General features: G+C 47.8%; 1 non-coding gene across 1 annotated transcript; it reads left to right on the top strand.

Annotated features, from left to right (window-relative positions):
- Window positions 1-23214: 23214 nt before the first annotated feature.
- Window positions 23215-23376, top strand: LOC121141045. Its single transcript, XR_005877990.1, has one exon. It is a non-coding gene; the product is annotated as a U1 spliceosomal RNA (small nuclear RNA).
- The last annotated feature ends 1583 nt before the right edge of the window (window positions 23377-24959 follow it).

The raw sequence follows: 24959 nt of genomic DNA, 5'->3' as shown, positions 1-24959 counted from the left end.
GATTCTGGAATCTGGGAACTAACTTGACAACACTAACCATCACACTTTTCTGTTGAAAATGAAGGAGAAATGAAGACCATTCCAGATAAAGACACCTCATCCCCAGAAGAAATGTCTGAAAGGGGAGAGCATGAGGTGGCCCCTAGGATCCACAGGGAGAAACAAGCAGCAGTCATCACATGGCGGCTTGAGAAGACAGTGCATGAACCAGGTGGGCAATTCCTGCATTCTGAAAGGCTAAGGAAGGAGAATGTCTGTGAGTTTGAGGTCAGCCTGGGCTGCACAGGGAGTCTAGGGCTAACCTAACCTACTCATAGCAACAACACCAACAAAAACAAATGGCATAAACACACATATACAACAGATGTATTTTTAAATTCTTTTCTTCTTCTAGATGAGTTTGTTTGTTTATTTGTTTGTGGTTTGGTTGTACTGGGAATTGAATCCAGAGGCTTGCACATGCTAGACAAAGTGCTCTACCACTGAAATACAACACCTCCTAGTCCTCTTAAACAATTGAAATGACAGTCACGAAACAATAATTGTACAATGGAGTTAAAAGGCTTACTATTATGCTTTGAGTCTAAAATGCTCTCCAAATGCCATGTGCTAAAGGCTTGGTTACCACTAAACGATAAGAATCCCACGATCTCCCCTTGAGATCCAAGAATCAGGTAATGTGCCGGCTCTTGCTACTTCTTTTAAAAAATTTTGCTGGAGGTTCTAAGAAATAGAATAAAAGGAATCCAGGTTGCAAAACAAGGCCAAGACTGACATTCCTTACCAATGATAAAGGTAACATTAAGAACACACACAACACACACACACACTGAGATACATACACAGCACACATACTGAGACACACACACACTGAGACACACACACTGAGACACACACACACTGAGACACACATACACACATACTGACACACACACTGAGACACACACACACACTGAGACACACACACACTGAGACACACATACACACTGAGACACACACACACTGAGACACACACACACACTGAGACACACACACACTGAGACACACATACACACTGAGACACACACACACACTGAGACACACACACACACTGAGACACACACACAGACATAGACACACACAAAAACACAAACACACATGTACAGAGACATGCACAAACATACAAGCAAACTTTCTCACACAGACACAGACACACAGACATATAAACATAGACATGAACACACACATAGGAACACACAAATACAAACATAAACACACAGAGACATGCACACAAACAAATATACACACCTACACACATTTACACACAGACACATGAACACACAGGTGTAGGCACATACACATGCATGCACGTACACACCCAGAATTAATAAGTGGGTGTGACAAGGTTGTAGGATGCCAGACTGTATTAGTTACTTCTTTTATTGTGACAAAATACTTGGAGAAGGAACTTAAGGGGGAGGAAAAAGGGTTTATTTGGGGGCATAATTTCATAGTAGTGGTGAGGGGTGGTGAGGCAGATTTCATGTCACGGTACCCAGGAATCAGGGAAAGAGGGCATTGGCATTTGGCTGGGTTCCTCCATGCTCCCTTTGATCCCACTGGGCCCCCCAACCCATGGGACAGTGCCACCCACGTTGTGGATGGGTCTTCCTCCTGGTAGTTCTCTCTGGAAGTGCCTCCTCACCAACCTCTCACGTGACTGCAAATCCAGCCAAACTGATGGTCAAGACTGACTACCACAGAGAGTAGACATCAAGCCCCAAAAAGCAATTGTATTTCTGCTTATAATGAGCAATCTGAGAATGAACTGAAGAACACAGTACCTCTCATAATAGCATCAAAAAGAATAAAATACTAGAAAAGAAATTCATCAAAAGAAGTCCAGAACTGCATACCGGAAACTATAAAGCCTCGCTGAAGATGCCAGTGAGGATGAGTTTGAACACGCCTGTCACTGTATAGTGAGAGCAACTGCAGACTCATCATGCATTCACATGGAAGAACTAACTCTAGGAGAGTAAAGCTTTACAAGAAAGTGTAGGGGAAATCTGGGAGACTATGTGTTGACAAAGATTTCTTAGAGGACATGGAACACTCAGCCTGCAAAAGAGAAGCAGCGGGCAATTTGGACTCATTAAAAATTAAAACTCCAATGTTTCAAAAAAAGTCATTAAGGAGAGGAAAAGGCAGGCAGTAGATTTGGGGACAAAATGAAAAAAAAAAAGCCAGGCTATTCAAAAGAAATAGAAAGTGAAAGCATTTTCGGGAGACAGGCAGGGTCACCATGCCGGCAGATGGGTCCTGGCAAGGACAAAGGTTGGAAACCAGGAGGGCCAGCATCCTGTCTCAACTCAGCCTTTCCCCACCAGTTTGCTTCGAGGAACAATTTCCTGAGTCTGGGGACTCATCATGTCTGCAGGATCAAGGTGCTGCAGGGAGACTGTGGCCAAAATTAAACCCTACAAAGACAACCGTTACTCCTGTAATGACATACCTTGTGAACTCACTCAAGAACAGCGCGCACCAAACGCCTAATGGCTGCTTGCACATATTAAATATTCAGGAGGTTGTTTATCACTAATCACTAAACTCTTACTGGGAAGCCCAAAACAAAGTTAAGGTACAAGCACGTTCCATTTTGACTCTTGGATTATTATGTGAAGAGAAACACGAATCTCCGGTGTTTAGCCAATGGAACACTTATTTTAAAGGTCAAAGGTAATGTGACAGGGAACACTGAAAATCCCCGAGGGCCAGAATTTGATTTCACGGCTGTGCTTCATTTTAGTCTAAATTTGCACCTTGCTGGGAGGGTGGGGAGGTGGCTGACACAGCCACAGCATGTTTTATTCATGGGTTCGTTCTCCCTCCAGTCATTTTCGTTATTTAGTATTAGTTAGGCAGAGTAATAAGTTTAAATGTGACACTTTCATACCCGCATGCGATGTTCTTTAATCGTATTTACCTCCCAATGTTGTTTCTCATCCCCCCAATGGGCCTCCATGTCCAGTCCCCTGTCCCCAGATTCTACGCTTCCAACAAAATGTGGTCTTTGTCTCTCTGAGCCTGGCTTAGCTCCCTTGACATAGGGAGCTCCGTTTCCATCCATTTTCCTGAAGAGGGTGTGGTTTCCTTTTTAAGGTTGACTATAATTCAGGGTTCACATCTACCTCATCTTCTTGACCCATCCGTACTTTGATGGGTACCTAGACTATTGTCAACAGTGCTATAGTAGACATATTATCGGGTGTGTATGCAGGAATAGAATAGCCGGGTTATAGAGAAGTTGTATTTTAATTTTTACAGGAATTTCCATGTTCCCACAAACAGTACATAAGCCCCCCATCCCTATCCACATGTGTTTATTTACTTCAGCCATTCTGACTGGGTGAGACACACCCTTGGAGTTTTGATTTGCACTGGCTCGGTGAAGATCAATTTGAATTCTTTCCATCTCATTTGTTTCCATGAATGAATTTATTTCCATTATGCCAAAGACCTTGCTAAATCTCTAGTCTCCAGGAGGTCTGAGGCAGTTCTGTCATGACTTGCAGCATTTGCCAGTGGATAAACTGTTCCTCAGAAATGAGGGACTGCCAAGCCACAGGGCTCAGGGGCTGAGTGCGCCAGACAAATCAGTGAGAGCTTCACCTTCTGTCAAGCGCTCTGGGGAGTACACGGGAGACCTGTCCCCGAGGCTGGGCCTTCTTCTCAGGGCTCGTGTGGGGACCTTCAGGCCAGGGATTTCCAGGTGACATAGGAGTGAGCTCTGAGCTTAGCCAGGAAGGGCCTCAAAGCTCAGAGGGGCATCCAGCTGAGCGCCTAATCCTGGCTCCGGACTCCTCATCTCTGTCCAGTTGGTAGGGTGGGGCCACCCTAGGCCGGAGGCAGAAAGAATAGTTACATCTTCTCTGTGGGCCGGGAGCCCTGTCTTGGCTCACTTAGGCATCTTTAGCCTCCAAGCACGTGGATCCCGAAACTCTGGGGTCAGGGGCCGGTGCAGACAGGCCCTGGTGAGGACCGGCTTCCAGGAAGCAGGTGACATCTTGCTGGGTCCTCACACAGCGGAGAAGAACTTGGAGTTCTTTGTGCGTTTTTGATAAGGACACTAGTCATGATGGAGTCCCTTCCAAGAGACACTCTCTCAGTGACAGTCACCTTGGGGGAGAATTTTGGACAGCACACAGGGCTGGATCTAAAACAGCCGCCTTTTGGGTGATTGGCAGGCACACAGAAAGAGTGTGGGATGGAGGGAGAGGGAGGGAGATGGAGAGAGGGAGGGAAGGAGAAGGCGGGAGATACCCTTCTACAACTCACTGCTAGTCACCCTGGCAGGGAAACAGCATGCTAGGCACTTCCTTGCCTTCAGGAGGAAGCAGTAACTTGTTGACACTGGATGGGACCTTGTGCCCCACCTCTGTGGGTGTGGTGGCCCAGGAGCCGGGCATCTGCAGGCCCTGAGACTGCTCTCTCTTTGTTCTGCAGTACCCTGGGTGTTATGAGCTCTGACTCTTTCCTTCTCCACACTCCCGGTTCCTGTGCCTTCACTGTCTCCCTCCCCCTGTCACTCTCTCTGCCTTCCCCATGGATGTTCATCCCGACATTCCGGGTTCCAGGTGGCTGGAAGCTACTGACCTGCACAGTCAGCTTTGCAGCCCTTAGCCAGGTGGTGCCAGATGGAAGGTTTTTCTCTGAGATCGTCGTGGACAGGGATGATGGTGGCACTTCATGCTGTTAGCTCTGGTAAGAGGGCTGCCAGGGTGTGAGCAGCTGGCCACAGGACAGGGCACGGGTGCCGTCCAGTCCCCTCAGACCTCTGTATCTTCCCCTACACTAAACTCGGGCAGATTTGCAATTTCAAATTCCCTTCCTGCAGCTCTTTTCTGGAACCAGCCAACCCGGGAGCCTGCTCTCTCCCTGACTCCCTGCTGGGACAGCTTGTCAGTGGGTTCAGCCTTTTCCACTCTGTTCCCTCCTGTGCTCCCCATACTGCATCCTGGGTCTGTGCAAGGGAGGAGCAGCTTCCCTGGAGCATCCTCTCAAGGCCTCAGTCGGGCGGGTGCGGCCCACCCACATAGCGGGGCCCATCTGCTTACTGAGTGAGGTGTCCATTTTTAACTAAGACACAGTCTGTCCACTTGCTTTTTATGTTTCCACTCGGTTCAAGAGATGGTCAGCAAAGGCCTGCATATTGTCCTGGGTGCAACCACAGTAGGTGGCATCAGTAGAACATGTGACTTTGGTGTCAGGAGGAATTGCAGTAATTCCATGCCTCCACAGCTGTGACATCAGAACTTTAAAATCGTGTCGGGGTCTTCTTTCACTTAACCCATGAAAGAAAAAAAGTACAAGCATCACAGCATCTCCCTTTGAAATCCCAAGGACTTTATTTTAGCACAAAGGAACTTAATTTTCTTAGTCTCATCTTTGCATGTCCCGGGCGGGATAAGGATCCAGACACAAGTCCACAGCCAAGAATAGACACAGTGACACCAAATGCACAGATCACAGGGAAAATCCCGAGTGTTCATTCAGCCGAGACAAGACAAGGCAGCCGCAGCTGCAGGGCGGCTGGCTCCAGCAGGGTGCTTGCAGTCTCTGAGTGACAAGGACTGTGCTGGAAAGTAACACAAGCCAATATGATTAAAAATATTTGTTTTTGGGTTCAGCATTCCTAAAAATGTTGAGGAGTCAATGAGATTTTATTTTTATACTTATTTATATTTAGTATAGAAAGTGAAAATTGAATTTTTAAAGAATTTTTTCTTTTTACATTTTTTTTTCTTTTTTAAGACAAGGTGTTGGAATGTATCACAGGCTGGATCCCAACTCACAGCAATGGTCTGGACTCAGTTTTCCCCGGGATTATAGACTTGCTCCAGTTTAAACCCATGGAGTTTTAAAAGCAAGAAAGAGAGGAGCGTTACTGTTTCTCAAATGGAGACACTGCACCCCCTGCCCAGGGAGAGGCGGGAATGCAGAGGCGGGGGACTCCTCAGACCTGTGATGAGACTGTCTCTGCTGTCCTCTGTCTTCTGAAAGCTGTGGGGCAGTGCAAGTGTTTCCGAGGATCCTGGGTTCAAAGAGAGGATGAGGAGGCTAGGTACCATCTTGATACAATGGCAGAGTGATGTATAAGGACCATCCAGGTGGGGACATCACAGACTGGAAGCCTGAGGCGGCACGGCCAGTGGAGTCTCAGGTAGATAACTGGGTTAGACTCATCATTGCATGAGGTGTGTTTGGAGTCCAGGCTGGAGGAGTGAAGGAGGAAGGGGAGGAGATTTGCTGGGGTGCTGGGAAACTGCTGGGGGCCTAGGGATGCTGGGGCATCGGAGGTGTAGGGGAGCTGATGAGGAGCTACTGGGGTGCTGGGGAGATGTTGGGGTGCTGGGGAGATGTTGAGGTGCTGGGGAGATGTTGGGGTGCTGGGGAGTTGCTGGAGGCAGCCACGCCAGCTGTTCCCTGACCTCTGCAGTGGCCCGCTGTAGCTATACCCCATAAGGACTCTGCTCAGCCTGTGAGCTTGGTCACTCTGCCCCCTTCTAGGTGAGGCTGTGCACTGGACTCTGGGGAGAAGACCCATCATCCTCGCCCCAGGAATCTAGGGCACCGCCTGTCCTTGCATCTTTCTGTGAGTGGTTTCAGCTCTTCTGCAAGATACCATCTCACATGTGGCCGGTGACCTGCTCATCGCCCAGAAACTCCCAACAAGAAGGAACCTGCATGTGTGGGAAGGTGTAGAGAAGGCACCAGGACTCCCAGTCACTTCCTCCTCCCCATCCTTCCCTCCTCTGGCAGGGTTGGACAGCCTGCTCCTCCGCACCCCTGACCAGCCTGCTCCTCCCCACCGCTGACCGTCTGCTCTGGGTCCTGGTGGCCTTGCTTCCTCCCGTACAGAGGGACAAATGAAAGACACTGCAAAGCTTGTCCAGATGTCCATGGGTGCATCTAGTGGACAGCTCCTAGAAAATTCCAGTAAATAAGGACACTGGAGACCGTTAGATCACTGATTCCTTGGAGCAAACCACTGCCCTGCCCGGAGCCCTGTTGAGAAACCACATTCACTGTCCTGCTCCGGTGGATTCTCCGTTCAGCCCTGTTCCTTCCAGGCTGAAGCTCCTTCCTAGTTCCATCAGGAGGACCCAGCAGGAGTCTAAGAGCGTAGGGGAAGCAGGCCTGGGCCACCAGCACCAGGAAAGGCCTCAGTGTAGAGATGAGGGCGAGGGCACCGGACCGCGAGGGCTTGTCTGTGAGGGTAAGAGAGCGGGGCATCCGCAGACACCCTGGGCCTGAACTCCATCACACCAAACTGCTCCGATTACTGAACTCGTTTAGCTCATTTACCCATTCAACAAATGGGGCTGTATTCGGGCCCGAGGGGCTGTGGCCGGATGCAGGGAGTGGAGAGACACCTGTGTGTGCAGCCCGAGGTTGCCGGGTGTTTGTCTTCACTACGACGATCCTGCTGTAGCATCCATGTATCTGTGTGCAGTAACCCGGACCATCCAGGTTCAGCATCTCCGACTGAGTGTCCCTATGTGGGATAAAGAGCACTGCCGATCTATAGACCCCAGCTGAGCACCATTCCTAGCCTGTGGTCCCACAGCCTCTCGCAAGCCCTCGCCTTCTGGCCTGGCCTCTGCCGCCCCCTGCCGGCCACACGCCATACTGCAGGCTCTCAGCCCTCCTCGAGGGAGCAGTGTGTGTAGCTCCTGAAAGTACCTTGACCAAAGCAGCTTGGGGAGGAAAGGTTTCACATTTGGCTTACCGTTTCCAGGTCAGAATTCAACACTAAGCCAGGGCAGGACCCGAAGCAGAGTCCGTAGAGGAACACTGCTCACTGACTTGCGGTCTGGCTCATGCTCAGCGGGTTTTTATTTATTTATTTTACTTTTTAAAACTGTCCAGGCCTGCCTGCTTAGGGATGGTGCCACCCACAGTGGCCTAGGCGGTCCCTCATCAGTCATCGGTTCTTCAGCTGAGGTTCCCTCTTCCCAAGTGACTCTAGGTGTCCAACTGACGACAAAAACGCAGACAGTTTCTCTTCAGTGACAAACGGTCAAGAGGGCGGAGTGAACTAGATTGCCTCACAGATTTCTCAAGTTTGATCCCCTACAATCTACCGCACTTCTCTTCCTGATGCTTGGTCCAGGGGCAGAGGCCACAGATGGAAGGGTCCAGAAACCACGGGGGACCCACGTCCTCCTTCCGATATCTGCATGCAGGAAACGCAGGCCGGAGAGAAGGTTGGTATACTCGGGGAGGGCTGTGGGACAAGGTCGAACATGGAATCTGCCTCTCTCGACTCTTAATCCTTGACCTTCCCCATCACCTGGTGCTTCCCCCGGAAGCTCTCGACAGGGATCGTCAACATTTCTGTCCCCGTGAACTCGGCCATGACCCTCTTATTAGGGTTGCTCTGACTCTTTCGGGCTCGGAGGAGGGTGGGGTCTGGTGATTGTAGCACTTTCTTCCTAATGGTTTGTACTGGGCCTTCCCGAGCTTCTCAGAGGCCTGGAACCCGTGGTCGGTCTTAGAAAGTTTTTCTCCTGCACCCTCCCACCACCCCACAAGTGACTCGGGCATTAACTCTGGCCCAAACTCAGATGCTCTAGAAGCCAAGACGTGCAACGGCTGGAGAATGCTTCCTCCACCAGGGAATGTGGCTTCCACACTTCAGGCGGAGTGGGGGGGGGGGTGGACGATGGAGAACTGGACTCCAGGAGCGGGCCGTAAGGAAGGAGCTGTGATCTGAGGCCAGGTGACAAGCTCTTTTGTCCTTGAACCGTGGGAGGTAAGCAGTGGCCCCGAGGAGAGAAAGCAGGTGGAATGGGCCAATGCAGGCCTCTCGGGGCGGGGGGGGGGGGGGGGCAAGAAGGAGGCATGCATTGGGGGTGGCGGCATCTACAGGACTCTCAGGATCGGCACCTTGCCGTCCTGTTGAGGCATCGAGGAGGAGGTCACCTCCAGAGAGCACCCTGCATTGCCGGGGACCTTCGCCCCTGTGTCAGTGGCCGCAGGGTGATTAGATGCTGCCTTCCCAAAAGAGGACAACTGAGGCACACAGGGAGGGGACGAGGAGAGGTCAAACTGAGGCATGATTTCTCTTAGGTAAGGACACAAAGAACGTCTCCAGAGCCCATGTACGGGGAAGAGAGAGCTAAGAAATGGCCAGACAGATTTGTGCAGCGCAGGGCCAAGAGCTCAAGGCCAGAGTGAGCCACCACCTTGACTGTGAATGCTTGAGTTGTTTTTGTTTTAATTTGCATTTTTGTACATCTGCATAGATATCATGTCGATTGAAGACATAGATGGTCATGTAGCCCATCCTCCTCTCTCTTTCCCCGTAGGATAATTTATGTCACAGACATCTTGGATGTCCTTCTCAATTTTTCTACACACTGTTTTGCAGTGACTCCCCCCAAACCCAACTGTATCTGGAAGAAATCCTTGTCCACCCAGGGTTCACCAACGCGTCACTCTTTACTAGCTCGGTGGCAGTGGTTGACCATGCACCTTCCTGCTGCAGGGGGGTGGTTTTGCTCTCAGTGTTTTACTGATGAACAATTGCCTTTATCTGCTGTTACCGTGACATCTTTGTGACAGTTCCTAAGATATATGTTAAGCTGTGCGAGCACTAAAATTTAAAATGCATAGCTGTCATGCTTTCTGAAAGGGCTCTCTGTTGCTCATGTTCCCACCGGCAGCAAATGACATCTCCACTTCCCTTGGCTTGTCAGTCAGGAGAGGCTCACTTTTTTTTTAGTTTGAGTTTTAAGAAGCACTTGCCTCCTGTCTTTCTTTCTTTCTTCCTTCCTTCCTTCCTTCCTTCCTTCCTTCCTTCCTTCCTTTCTTTCTTTCTTTCTTTCTCTTTCTCTTTCCTCCCTTCATTAATTTCCTTCCTTTGTGGCAAGGTTGTCACCTGCTCAGAATCGCTCTTCTGTAAGTTCCTTTCTTCCCTTTGGCTTTTTTCTTAACAAGTCGGTGGAGGCTTTAATACGCTGCCGTTAGCCCCGCTTTCTTTCTTATACAACCCAGGACAGCTCAGGGTGGAGCCACCCAAGGCGGGCTGGGCCCTCACACGTAAGTCGCTGCTCGAGAAATTGCCGAATAGCCTTGTCCGTAGACAGTCTGATGGAGGCAACCCTCGATTAAGTGTCCTGCTTCTCAGATGACTCCAGCTTGTGCAAAGTTGTCGAAAACTAACCAGCAAACATGGTGTGACAGTTACTCTTGGCTGTCAACTTGACTACATCAGAACTGACTAAAACCCCAAAATGGAGGGCCACACCTGTGAGGGGTTTTTACTTAATTTGAAGTGGGAAGTTCCACTTCTAATCCAGATTTTGCTCTCATGGTCACTGGCAAGTCCATCCTCCACTGGCGTTAGAGCCTACTTCAGAATTCCAGCAGGTACTGAGGACCAGCAGAGACATCCAGCCTTGTGGACTGAGTGACTGCTGGATTCTTGGACTTTCTGTTCATAACCAGCCATTGTTGGACTAGCTGGACCACAGCCTGTAAGCATCTTATCTATCTACCTATCTATCTATCTATCTATCTATCTATCTATCTATCTATCTATCTATCTATCTATCTATCCTGTCTATCTATTTATCTATTCCAGCTATCAGAATTGAGAGTAGTCTAAAGTCACAGAGGGAAAACTGATTGGTAATTAGACTACTCATTAGAACTGAAAGAGACTTTGTGACTACTAAGGCACAGTGTGTGTGTGTGTGTGTGTGTGTACATGTGTGTGTACATGTGTGTGTACGTGTGTACATGTGTGTGTACATGTGTGTGTGTGTGTGTGTGTACATGTGTGTGTGTTTCTAAGTGGAACGATAAATTCCTCCTTTTGACAAGGACAAACAATTACATCGTTTTAGAGGTCCCTCCCCATTTTAGCTTGAGTGACTCTAGAACAGCCCTCTCTCTAAATAAGGTTACATGTTAAGGTCTTAGAAGTTGAAATTGTGACATAGGCATTTTAAGGACACACAATCCACCATGTAACAACACACTATACGATTTGGTTATGGATTTTACTTATCTTTGCCCACTCGTTGGAACGTTAGCTACATGAAAACATTTCCTGCACGGTTTAGGCTGTGTGTTGAAGTGGAGACACCAAAACCGGAACCAGAACCCGAGAGACAGAGAAACTGATACTGGGCGAACAGCTGGTGTTGGAAGGGTCCTTGAAGCTTGTGTAGGAAATAGAGTTACACAAAGTGGAATTTAGCTGCAGGAGCTCCCTGGGGGCACAGAGGCTCTGCAGATGGGCGCCAGGGGGACCAGGAGTGTTAAACACACAGGGTTGTCCCTTCAAAGGAAGGGATGCATAACCTGTCATCCTCCCAGAAGGCTGGGGTCGATGTGGTTCATAGCCTGGTGACCTCGCTCTGAGCAGCTAGAGACTTTGCCAGCACCGGATCCTCCCCCAAGCCTTACGGCACATTTGCTTTTCTCAGTCAATCTACAGAGCTCGTCTATTATGGGATAGATCACATGTAATCAATGCACGGAACCTTACATGGAACCTACCTTTTGGGAAGGTGTCACGTGTACTTCACAAAGAGTTTTGATGTAGTCACTTCTGATCTTTATTTAGCTTATTTTGTTTCTCACAGAGATTTATGTGTTTTATTGTGCACACGGTATTGAGTTAATTATCTCCAGAAAGGTTTTCACCAAATTAGGCTGTGCTTAAATATGCCTAAAATAAACCACTCAGGGCCAGACTCCTGAAGATTGAACCAACTCGGGATCCTGGGTTGTGCTGACTCAGACTGCCTCCTAAGCTCCCCTGGACCGTCTCTCTGCCGGCCACGAAGGTTCAGAGCTCTCCTCTACAGCATGAGTAGTAGACACTAAGCAGACTTGGAAGACATGCATGACAGAAAAATGCGTGCCACTAACATAACTAGACGTTAAATTTGCTGAAAATAGATTCCTGAAGATTTGTTCACTAAGATTGCTGCCAATTAGGCCCTCTTCCCATAACAAAAGGAGACCCGAGGCTCACAGCTACCCATTAGGACCATTTCCATGTCAAAGAGCAAGCTTCTATGGAACAGCTGACCATGCACAGCCCTGTGTCGGGGCTGCCATTAAGCTCTGGTCTGTCATCAAGTCTGGGCTAGGGAAGAGTGTATGTAATTCTGCCTGACAGGGACACCTTGGTTAACAGCTGCCCAGGCAAAGTAGCCTTGATCTGTGCCAGGATGACTATGACAATATTTTGCATTGTAAATCTCCCCATTTATCCAAACAAACAAACCTCAGAATTTCTCTGTCTTTGAGACACATTTAATAGATCAAAGCATAACTTGAGACAGTGAAACTGTGTCAGTCGGTGGGGGTTTCGGTTCAGGGGGGGATCCCTCGTGTGCATCAGGCAGATTCAGTTGTGCGTCATTATTAATGGTTCCTTTTATTAATCTCGAAGGGCTGGGTGACTTCTCACTGGGGAGGCACGCTAATGCTTCAACAAAACGGTAGCTTCCTGGACACAGAGGAGTTTTTTGAGTGTTCATCCTCCTTTAAGCCAGGGTTGGCATTTGACAATGTTACTTCTATTATGGGTAAGGTGACAGCCGCTGGCATCTGAAACCCCTAAACGAGATGACCAGGAACCACGAGGTGAAAGCCCTGTCCCTGGATGGCCACCAGCGTGTTTTCTTCACTCTGGTCCCCAGTGGGTCATCTCTCCATCCCTGCAGATCCAGACAGCTCTAAGAGACAGACCTGGGAACTCTCGGCCCATGGAGGCCAGAAGAAGGCATCCCACTCCTTGGAACTGGAGCTACACCTGGTTGTGAGCTACCACATGGGTGTTGGGAACTGAACCCTGGTCCTTTGCAAGAGCACTAAGCATTTTTAAGTGCTGAGCCATCTCTCCATCCCTGTATGCTATTTTTAGAACATTTTATATAGTACTCAAATGAAAACAACTGTCAGATCACATTTGTTCAAAGAAATCCAGAATCCAACTCCCCTTACATATCAAGCATCCTTGTCCATGGAAAGGCACCAGGGATGTGATTTACCAGTCATTTTCTCACTTATTATTCATATGCTTTAGAAATACTTGTTCTGCAGTCCCTGTAATGAGCCCTCCTGGGGACGTGCCCTGGGCTCTTGCTATTGACATGACAATCTATAACCATGTCCCTACTGAAAACTTAACTACTCAGGGTTGTCATTATTGATAAGGCTGTGATAAGCAAATTATTATCTTCATGGAGATAGCCTTTCCCCTTGGGAGGTCTGTGGACTTGTTAAGCAAAATATCCAGGAATGAAATTATTGACAGTTCTTTTTACGGCTGCTTAAATAGGACCAGAAAGCAATTTTCCCTATCTGCTTTCGAAGAACACCTTTGGTGGTAGAGTGTTTGCCTACAGTGTGTGAGACCAAGGATTTGATTCTCAATACTGTAAATAATAAACAAACAAATAATAGCCAAAGCTACTACAGGTAGCATATGAGAATACCACTGTATTTGTGCTGGTTTGTTTCCCGTTGTTCTGACAAAACGCCAACCAAAGCTACTTGGAAAGGAAAGGATTTATTTTATGTTACACTTCTAAGTCAAGGCAGGAACGCAAGGCAGAAACCTGGAGACCGGAACTGAAGCAGAGGTCATGGAGGGGTGCTGCTTCCTGGCTTGTTCCCCATGCTTGCTCAGCCAGGTTTCTTATACAACTCTGGACCACTGTCCAGGGTAGCATTACCTACAGTAGCCTGGGCTCTCATAGCCCAACTCCATGCATCATTGCAAATTATTATTGCGCACATAGTTTTCAAATGTCAGCAATGTCCAAGGCCAGCCTGGATATGCTGTGTCATGAGAGGGTGTGTTTCACTAGGTGGGGCTGGCAGGCATATCTGGGGAAGAGAGACTGTGGAGTTGTAGGGCTGTCCCTGGTGCAGCTTCCAGCAACCCAAGAGCCTCCTCTCCCCCATCTCACGAGCTTGTTTTGCAGTGGACAGTCCTTGCTGACGTTCTCCATGCATTGTTACCTCTAAGCACTAGGTCAGTATGGGTCTTCCTGCTGGAGTCTAAGGCTCCAGGAGGCCCTGGCTCAGAGCAGCATTGCAGCTGCGCCCAGAAAGTGACCGAGGAGTGAATGTATGAGGGACAGACACCACTCTCCTTATAGTCTCACATCTCAGAGCTGTGCCTGACTCCCGGCTTTGCGTCTTACTAGAGTGGGGTATCTAGACACACACAGACACACAGACACACAGACAGACACACACAGACACACAGACACACAGACAGACACAGACACACACACACACACATACATAATAAGAATAAAAAACTGAACGTTTTTGAAGATTCTGGGAACAGAGGGACATGCTAAATGATCCAAGGAGTAAAATAAAATAGGAAAAATCTACATCCAAAACCAGTTTATTCAATAAATTCACAACCTGGGAAATGATGGAAGTAAGAAACTATTGCTGATTTTGCCTTGAGACAGGGCCTTAGTTAGGGATCCCATTGCTGTGGTAAACACCATGGCCAAAAGCGACTTAGGGAGGAAAGGTTTGTTTCTGCTTACACTGCCATATAGATGCAGGGTTCGTTTCTGCTTACACCCCCGTATAGATGCATCACAGGTGGGCACAAGGGCAGGGACTCAAGGTGGGCCCTAGATGCAGGAGCCAGAGCAGAAGGCATGAGGAGCACTGCTTACTGGCTTGCTCACAGTCTGGTGGGGGCATTTTCTCGAATGAGGGTCCTTCTTCCCAGATGTGTTTAGTTTGTGTCAAGCTGACATGAAACTAGCCAGCACAGGAAGGGAGGATGGAATATAGCCAGAAATAATTCCAGGAGGCTGGAAGAGGAGAGGCAGGCAGCAGGTCACTGGGAGGAGCTGCTTATGGGATTGATGCTATATACCCCCCATCGGTGGCTTCTTCAGGGGCTGTGCCCCAGCTCTGGGAGCACTGAGCCTCATCATGAAGTTCTGTGTGAAAATTAGACTCACAACGCTGAAACTGAACATTTGGTTGTAGAGGGTATAGGAAGATGACAAAACTAATTATAGTTTCTCTGCATGTCCCCGAGCACAGGAGTCCTGGTTACAATTCTGGTCGGGTGGCTTTTCCTTTGGCTCTTTAATTTCTGTTCTTGTTGTGACAATAGATTTGCATAGAGGATGTTTGTGAAGGGTTTAAAAGTCACAGCGTTTATGGGCTTCCGGCTTTTGTGAAAGAAGACAGATTTCTGGAGTGTTTGAATTCCATGATAATGAGGCTGGACCACACGAACAATTGCTATGTTTTCATGAGATTGAGCCCATTTAGGCGCCATTGTTTGTAAGTTCTGAAATACCACCAGGGCCCTGTGACATCAGGTTCCTTAGAACTATCCTGCTGTGCACCCCCCTAGGCCAGTCTGGTTTTAAAATTCACTTTAGTGCAAATGATGCAGAAAGAATGGGTTAAAAGGGCTGGATTCAAGCTAAGATTTCGCTAATAAAAATAGAGTAGGTTTTCCAGCCTGGACAAGACAATTGTAAGCCCATTTCTCTCCACTCTTTGCTGCTGAGTTAACGTAGGAAAAGTGAGAGGCTTCCAGAAGGAGGCTTTGGGGGAAGAAGGGGGAAGCTGCACTGAGCTGGGACCCCAGGGCCATGAAAGCACACGGTCACAGGACTCTCACTCCCCAACCTCAGAAACATGGCCAGGCTCTCAGACCAGACAGAAAGCCGCCCGACTGCCTCCCCAGTTGAAAGACAATGCTTTTTTGCCAGAGCAGGTGTGTGCCTGTGGGGCACCTGTAGAGAGACTGGTAGGAACGCTGCTAGAAATACTTATCTTCCCTCCCCCGGCCCTGATGGCTCCGAGACAACCCCATCTCTGATGTCCTGGGCCAGGAAGCTCCCATGTTCACAGGGCTGAGAACTGTTCTGTGTAGAGTCCCTGGGATATGTCTATGTAGACCTTCGCTATTGTTGACACAAAACGGTTGTCTCAAAGGGATGAATAGACAGTTTATGCTTGAGTCAAATATGAGTGACCATGACCTGGGACATCGGTTCAGGTGCCCTGGAAAACTACAGATATAGTTACAGACAACAGAAGGAAGTCAGAACCTTTGCAAATGCGTTGGTGAGGTGTGTAGGTAGGTTAGAGCAGGTAGGTAGGTTCTAGAAAGTCACAGGTGGGCTCTTTCTCTTAAGTCTCAAATGCTATTTGAAACATTCTTGGGGTTTGGGTTGGGGGAAGCCAAGCACATCCAAAAGCTTTACCTCATAGCTGAAAGTCAGACAAAGAGGTGGGCAATGGGTACTTATTAAAGGGACTAAAGACAGCCCAAGACAATTTTGACTCTGGGTTCTCCACATGGCTACCTCTGACAGTCCCAGATTTCTAACCAGTCAGCCTGGTAGAATCCTTTGTTAACGTAAGTGTGGCTTTCCACACTGAGAACCTTGTCAACCAAACATCACGTTTTGCACATGTGGAGACCAAATGTTGTTCTGTGTCCCCTGGTGCTAGGAAGGCTCATTCCTCGGATAGGATGAGGACAAGGAGAAGTAAATCTTTGTTTCAGTTTATAGGTGCAGTGCGGTGTTGAGAGAGGCCAGGAAAGGAACTCTAGGCAGGGACTGAGCAGACGCCATGGAGCAGCGTGCTTACTGGCCTGCTCCCATGGCTTGCTCAGCGGGCTTTCTCACACAACCCAGGACCACCAGCCCAGGAGGGGCACCGCCCATAGCGGCCTGGGCCCTCCCACAGAATCGTTGGTCAAGAATTGTCCCACAGACTTGCCCACAAGGCAGTCTGATGGAGGCTTTCCTCAGCCGTCATTCCCTGTTCCCGGGTCTCTGCAGCTCGTGAGTTGCTAAAAACAGCGAGGAAGAAGACTGGGGTCACATTAAAATCATTATCCATCCTGATCCGGGTCACGTTGCTTTTTGTTTTGGTTTTGTTTTGCATTCTGTGTTTGACATAATAATCAAAACCAACGCTCGAAGGAAGCAAACCGCCATTTTAACAACCTCACAGTCACGCTCAGCAACCAGACTGGCTGTATGGTTTCCATTATGCTTATAGTCACATATATGAAAAAAAAAGCTGTCTTTGGTGTTTAGAATATTTGAAACCATTTGTTATTTTTAATTTTAGTTTAGCAAGTTTGATTTTTGTAGCCATAATTTCAATTTAATTTAGAGAATGACAAGACTATCACAGCTATTATTCAAATAATTTAATTTGTCCTACCAGTCTGGTTCAGGAAAATAAGTGGATAGTCACATTACAGGAGAAATCAGGATCAGATAACAAAATACAGTATCCTGTGTGTGTGTGTGTGTGTGTGTGTGTGTGTGTGCGAGAGAGAGAGAGAGAGAGAGAGAGAGAGAGAGAGAGAGAGAGAGAGAGAGAGAGAGTGCATGTGTTTGTGGGTGTGCACATGCAGACGGTAACTAGCTTGATTTCTGTGACACACACCAACAGCAAGTTGGAAAGGAAGGGTTTCCTTCATCTTTGACATCCTCATCACACTTTGTCACCGAGGGAAGTCAGGGCAGGGACTCAGACAGAGCTGAGGTAAAGACCACGGAGGGACACTGCATTCTCCCTCAGCTCAGTCACTTGTGAATCCCAGGGCCGCCTGCCCTCAGGGACCGCCTGCCCTCCGGGACCACCTACCCTGGGGTGGCATCGCCACGGTGGGCAGGGACCTTTCTCACCAACTGATAAGAAAATGCACCACAGACTGAGAACACCTAGCAGACCCATATTAAGTCAGAATTCACTCAGTGAAAAAAGACTGGGAAATTTACATCTCTCTCTCTCTCTCTCTCTCTCTCTCTCTCTCTCTCTCTCTCTCTCTCTCTCTCTCCTCAAGTGTGAGGGAGGCTAGTAAAACGCAAAGGGGCAGAGAAAGAAGCCTGTTAATGAGGACTTATGTTACTATCTTCTCCTTTGTCACAAGCTAATGAGCAGGGAGGGAGATGCTCTTGAAACGAAAACCTTGATTAATTAATAAAAGTGAGAACCAGCTGGTTTGTTGGTCAATAGGATGATGTGAAATTCTTTAACGAATCCCAGAGAACCCTAACACAGCACAGGGAACCCATCATTAGTGTTTTCAGCCTGGCTTTTGTCCAGAGAGTATGGATGATGTTTTCCCTCTATGTTGTTTTATCTTAAAGGAGGTGTAGCGGCTGGTGGTGGCGTACGCCTTTAATACCAGCACGTGGGAGGCAGAGGTAGGTGGATCTTTGTGAGTTCTAGGCCAGCCTGGCTTACAGAGAGAGTTCCAGGACAGGCTCCAAAGCTACACCACACACACACACACACACACACACACACACACACACACACACACACACACACAGAGAGAGAGAGAGAGAGAGAGAGAGAGAGGATGAGTAGAGAAGAGAGTAAAAGAGGGTGATAAGTTGGGTGGGGTGGCGCACACCTTTAATTCAAGCACCTGGGAGGCAGAGGCAGGAGGATCTCTGTGAGCCAAGACCAGCGTGATATACAAGAGCTAGTTCCAGGACAGCCTTCAAGGCTACACAGGAAAACCCTGGCTTGAAAAAAACCTAAAAAAAAAAAGAAAGAAAGAAAGTAGGTGATGAAAAAGGAGAAAGGTCAAGGTTAAAGACAGACGAAAGTAGCAGACTGAGACAGCTTAGACTTCGAAGAACTTATCGTTAGTCCTACACATTTAAGGTTTACTTATTATTTCTAAAATTTTAAGATTTTTATTTTCAACTTTGAGAATCTCTTAATCTCCCTGTTTCCCAGTATATGAGCAACTCTACTATTTATTTAGGTTTTAAAAAATTTCAATCAGTTACCTCTTACAACTCTTAGTTTTGTGGTCAAGGATGTCTAGTCTGTTACTCAAAACCTCCAGCTTGGAAATATGGAATGTTCTCCCTAAAAAAAATACCTGAAGGTTGAGTTAACTATCAAAAGTTAGTTATCAAACATAAATCAGCTGGAGTTCAAATGGTGGTTTCTCCTCCAAACAGTTTCTCCTCTTGGAATTTTATTTCCCACTGCCATGTCTTCTTCCCCCTTTCCTGGAAACTGCAACCTTCTGGAAGGCTTACTTTTGGGTCAGTGTGATGGGTTGCTTATGAGGCATCACAAGTTCCTCACATGTTTCCCGGGGCGCCCTGCATCTGCACAGGAACACGAGGGGGCTCAAGACACGGGGTGATACCCCCCATGTGAGTCTTCCTGCTCCAGGCCACAGGATTCCTTCCAGTGCAGGAATGTGAGGCGCTGCCGGGGACTTCTTGTGAGTCAGGAGGAAGCAAACGTCTCGCATCTTTGGCATTTTTATGATCAGGCACCGATAGACTTTTGTAACTAAAAGGCGCGTGCAATAAAAATGGTAACACATAGGAAAGATGCACGGTGAGGTTCTAGAGAGACGCCAAATGCTGGCCGGCAAGCAAGCATTCTGAAAAGAAATGCCGTGAAAACCCATTGGTTCATCCAGCAGCCAGCTCGGGATGAACCAATGGGCCACAGGCCAAAATTAAAGGCTTGTCCCGGCCATGGGAAGAAGAAACAGTATGGACTGGGGGAGGGACTCTGGATGAACAAGGGCCATGCTGGGATCTGCTGAGGCCAGGGTGCTTTCCCTGGTGAAAGTACGTCATTCTCGGAATCCACACCAGGACCCCAAACTGTAGATGCGAGGGGTAGCTCTAACATTAAGGGTTTACAGAAAGGAGTAATTTATATTGAGCCACATATGATTAATGATGATCTGGGAATGTGGATTTAACACGCCCTTAACGACATGTTCCTATGTGGAAGCAGTCCCACGAGCATAGCAGGGAAAATAAAAGGCCCAGAGACTGATATTGGGGTTCAAGCTTAAAGACAAAGATCAGAAAAGCAAAGCTGCCAGCCACTAGCTCTCACCTCTACCTCAGCTCAGACCAAAGGGGCGATCCTCAGACTGCTCCCGACTTCACTGCTCCTCAGATTCACTCAGACCGCTGTGCTCTCCTCAGTGTGGCTGGAGACTCCTGAGACTGACTACTGAAGACCCTGCTCCTATCTTTTTACCTCTCTTGTGCTGAGATTAAAGGCCTGAGCTCTGTTACTCTTTTAGACTGATTCAGTCTCGTGTAGCCCTGGGTGGTCTTGGACTCAGATCCATCTGCCTGTCTCCTGAGTCCTGGGATTAAAGGTGTGTGCCACCACTGCCTGATCTCTATAGCTTGAGGCTGGCTTTGTTTTCTGAATCCTCTGGGCAGGCTTTAACAAATCATACATAATATATCACCACACATGAGTGTTTGTAGACACAGAATAAAAGACATTTATAAGCCAAGACATTTGAAAACATATTGGTGGGCAGTTCAGCTAAGTGAGTTACAGTAGGGACAAAGTTCCTGGAGGTCACCCAATGAAATTCTTTGCTTTTGGGCTGCTGGAAGCTTCTGGTCTGTCATACATTCCAAAGGGTTCACCTGACAGAGAGATGTCAGATCAGATGGGGAAGTAGTCAATAAATGGCTATTAAGGGAACTAAAGAAAGCCCAAGATAATTTTGGCTTTGGATCTGCAACATTCCAACTCTTTTTTCCCCAAGATGCATAGGAGTTTATTTTTTTTTTAGGTACCAAGAAATTTAGGGAAAAATAGCTTTGTCTAGGAACTGACTTCAGTATTGTTCATCAAGTGGGATACACTCACATCCGCATTCCTCCACCTGTCTCAGCACACGCAGAGGGTGTGTTCTTGTGATTACAGACAGGCTCCTGAAGTTCTGGGCATCACACTTCTTGTTGGTTTTAGAGGGTTAGAGTCCATGATGATGGGCCGAAGGCATAGTGGTGGGAACAGCTGGTGGCTCCCATCACAAAATCACAGAGAGGGGGCGAGAGAGAAACCAACTCTTTATAGTCATAGAATTGTAATTAGTCCATTAGCTTTGTAGAATCTTTGACACATTCACGTACACACACACACACACACACACACACACACACACACACACACACACACACCTACCTTTCCCTCCCTGGAAACTTCAGTTCATATTATCAAAGTCTATTGCTATCCCATTTCAGTCATCAGAAACTGGTAAAGGAAAACAGATTTATTTACACTCTGGCCTAAGAGGATGGAGTCGGGAGGGGGTCTCCATTTCTTTTCACTGTGCCTGTGATTTGTAATTTATACAAACCATGAGACAAAGGCTGGAACATCTGTTAACTGCAAGGCAGATTAACTGGACCTTTTCTGGGGAAATGAGGTTCTAGGCCCTGGTTATCTCTGCTCACTCTGTTACAGATTTCTAATTCAAATCTAGGCTAAGGAGAATAAGATCTTAACAGTCCCACCTCTTTCTTTCTTCCAGGTAGTTTGTGTGCTAGAAACTGCTCTCATGTGGCCTGTTGTAAGAAAACGATGTGCTCTGTTCCAGAAAGAAGCAAGGGGAAAGCCTTGGGAGCCTGCACAGGGGCTGAAAGGGCAGAGCAGAGAGAATGCGGGTGACACACAGGGAGAAGTAAGCCCGACACAGCTCCCTCGGGAGAGCGGGGAGGCAGAACCTCCGCCCGGAAGCAGCTCCTCTCCCTTCTGTGAGCAGACCTCCGCCCCCGGAAGCAGCTCCTCTCCCTTCTGTGAGCAGACCGAGTCTTCAAGAGCAGGGTGCTCAGCAGCAAGGTCCCTAAATACAGCGAGCCAGGAGGCATTCAAGTCAGCAGTGCAAGATGCAACACAGAAAAGGATCACAGCTCCTCAGCTACTGAACCCAGAGACATGGAAATGGGTAAAACGCCAGATAGAGACTTCAGAAGCTGATTGGTGAAAGTGATCAGTAGCTTTGAGGGGGACACAAACTGGATGATGAATTCTATCCAGACCCAGAGAAGAAAGGCAGCAACATAGGAAAGAAAAACAAAGCAGCAAAACAGACAAGAAATGCAGTGATAATGATGAAAAAGGACGCAACGTGAGAGAAAAATTCTGAAAGAAAATTGAGATGTAAAAGACAGCAATTATAAATATTGAAAATGAAAAACTCAGTGAATTCAATGGAAAAACCTGGCGGGAAGTATCATCAATAGCCTCAAAAGGAAGGATATTAGAGGTAGAAGAGAAGATTAAAAAGTGCTACCAACATCAGCAATGTCCAAGAGCTCTAGTACATGGTCAAGAGCCCAAGCCTAAGAACTATGGGCTGGAAGAAGGAGCTGAGAGAAATGCTGAACATGCAGAGAACATAGTCAATGAAATCACAGCCCATAAATCTCCAAATCTGAAGAACGGTGTGGACAGCCAAACACAAGAGGCGTTAGAACCCCAAGTAGACATTACCAGGGGAGATCATCTTGAGGGCATATAGTCAAGATATCAACTCTACAGGAAGAAGGAGCCATGTTAATTGCTATTAGGGTGCTTGGCATGTTGGTCCACTTGGGAGACAGACAGAGGCAGGTGGATCTCTGTGAGGTGGAGGCCAGCTTGGTCTGCATAGTGAGTTCCAGGTCAGCCACGGCTATATTGTGAGATCTTATCTTTAAAGCAAAGCAAACACTCAAACAATACTGTTAGAGGGACTGGAGAGATGGCTCGGCAGCTAAAATCACAGGCCACTCTTCCAGAGGACCCACGTTTGATCCCTACACACAACCATCTGTAACATCAGTTCCAGGGGAACCAGTGCCCTCTTCTGGCCTCTTCAGGCATTGCACACATGTGGTACACAGACATACACTCAGGAAAAACATCCATAAACCTAAAATAAACACATCTAAAAAAGCTGTTATGGCTGGGCGTTGGTGGCACTCGCCTTTAATCCTAGCACTTGGGAGGCAGAGGCAGGTGGATCTCTGTGAGTTCGAGGCCAGCCTGGTCTACAGAGCGAGTTCCAGGACAGCCTCCAAAGCAATACAGAGAAACCCTGTCTCAGAAAAACAAACAAACAAACAAACAACAAAAACAAAACAAAACTGCTATGGAAAATGCCAATTCATCTACGAAGGTAAATATCCCAGTATAACTTCAGGTCTCTCAACAGCAGCTCAATAAGCCAGGGGAGCCATTTCAAGGTTTGAAAGCAAGTAACTGTCAATGGAGAATGCTATAGTTAGCAAAGCTGCCTTTAAAAACTGACACAGAAATAAGGACATTTCAAGGGAAGTAAAAATTAAGGCACTTCAAGACTTCAAAAGGTACTCGAAATGTACTTTGCACATACAGGCCTGAGAGGGGAGGTCTAGCTAGCAAGAAGGAGAGTTTCCTAGGGTGGCTTATTCATTGCACTTGGGATATGCTGGCCCTTGTGATTTCCCCACGTTCAGGAAACTTGACTGCATCATTTGTGGTAGTTGGGGACTGTGTTCCTGTTTTCTCCTGAATACAAAAATATAGCATTGTACACAAAGGCTAAATGTCCTGAGGAGGACAGTTGAGTACGCAGTGCTAGGGAGGAATCCGCCACTCCACCACAGCAAACCAGCAATGAGAGAGAAGCATAACAGAGAACTCAACCGAATAGGAAAACAACCAGTAAAACTACAGGGGTCAGGGACTGCGGAGGTGGCTCAGCAGCTAAGAGCACCGGCTGCTCTTCCAGAGGACCCAGGCTTGGGTCCCAGCACCCACACGGTGGCTCCCAGTCACCAGTTTTAAGGAGATCTGACGCTCTCTCTGGCCTCTGTGGGCTCTGCATGCACACAGTGGACAGACACACAGTGTAACTGAGTGGTAAAAGCTCCTCTCTGAAAGTGATGTACCAGATGAGACCGCACATGCAGTGTTCTTGAGATGATGGGATTTTAGAAGCAGAGAGTAGCCGACTAGTTGCCAAGGACTAGGTACTAGGAAGGAAGGAGGTGCGGACGGACACAGGATTCCTTAATGCGTCGACGTCTTGACTGGGGTGTAAAGACAAGAAAAGATGTGTAAATGAGTGCATGCTGAGTAGCATTTGCTGGCTGCCTCAATACCAGTGTCTTGGGTATGAGGCTTGTGGGTTTGAATGGAGATGGCCCCATAGACTCATTGGGAGCGGCACTATTGGAAAGGATTAGGACATGCGGCCTCGCTGGAGTAAGTATGATCTCCTTAGAGGAAGTGAGTCACTGGGGGTGGGCTTTGGGGTTTCAAATGCTCAAGCCGGGGCCAGTGTCTTTCTTCTTCCTGTTGCCTGCAGATCCAGATGCAGAACTCTCAGCTACTCTCCAGCACCGTGTCTGCCTGCACGCCGCCATGCTTCCTGCAGTGAAGACCATGGACTGAACCTCTGAACTGCGAGTCAGCCCCAATGAAAAGGTTTTCCTTTATACGTGTTGTCGTGGCCATGGTGTCTCTTCACAGCGACAGAACAGTGACAATGCTGTACTGTAGTTTTTCATTTTAATGTCATGGGGCAAAACTGGATGAAAGGTACCTGGGGACGCTGTTATCCCCTACAACTGCATCTGAAGTAACAAATAATCTCAATAAAAATTTCATCCCAGAAAACAAGCTAGAAAGCATCCATGGCAGACCAAATGCATGAAGGCACCCAGAGGAACTCAGCTGTGCTTGGAATGAAAGCAGTGTTTCCAAAGTCAAAGTGAGATTGGCGTTGGCCTTTCCTTAGCAATAAGACACCCCAGGGTGCTCTGCTGGGTTGCACACGCACGGCCTCGCCCCATCCTTATTGCATTTGTCTTCTTGATATTATTCCTCATTAGAGATGCTACCTCAATTTTCTCAGCAGTAAAAGGGTGGTAATGACTGTCTGTAGAGTTGATATGAAGTGCTAAACGGATTTTAGCACACCATGTGCATAAACCAGGTTCTGACATGTAGATGGTGCTGAAACAGCGCTAGGTGCCAGTACGGGAATGCATCCCTAGTCTCAGTCCACAACTCTGTCTTCTGTGTTGTAGGACAAATTGTTCCAGAACAGAAAAAGTGTAGTGGAAGGCAGAACTCAAGGGCGTGAGAGG

This window comes from Mesocricetus auratus, unplaced genomic scaffold (genome assembly GCF_017639785.1).
Source record: "Mesocricetus auratus isolate SY011 unplaced genomic scaffold, BCM_Maur_2.0 Super-Scaffold_100006, whole genome shotgun sequence".
NCBI classification, from domain to species: Eukaryota; Metazoa; Chordata; class Mammalia; order Rodentia; family Cricetidae; genus Mesocricetus; species Mesocricetus auratus.
Note: the sequence above shows the minus strand (reverse complement) of the source record. Positions and strands in the feature narration are given on the sequence as shown.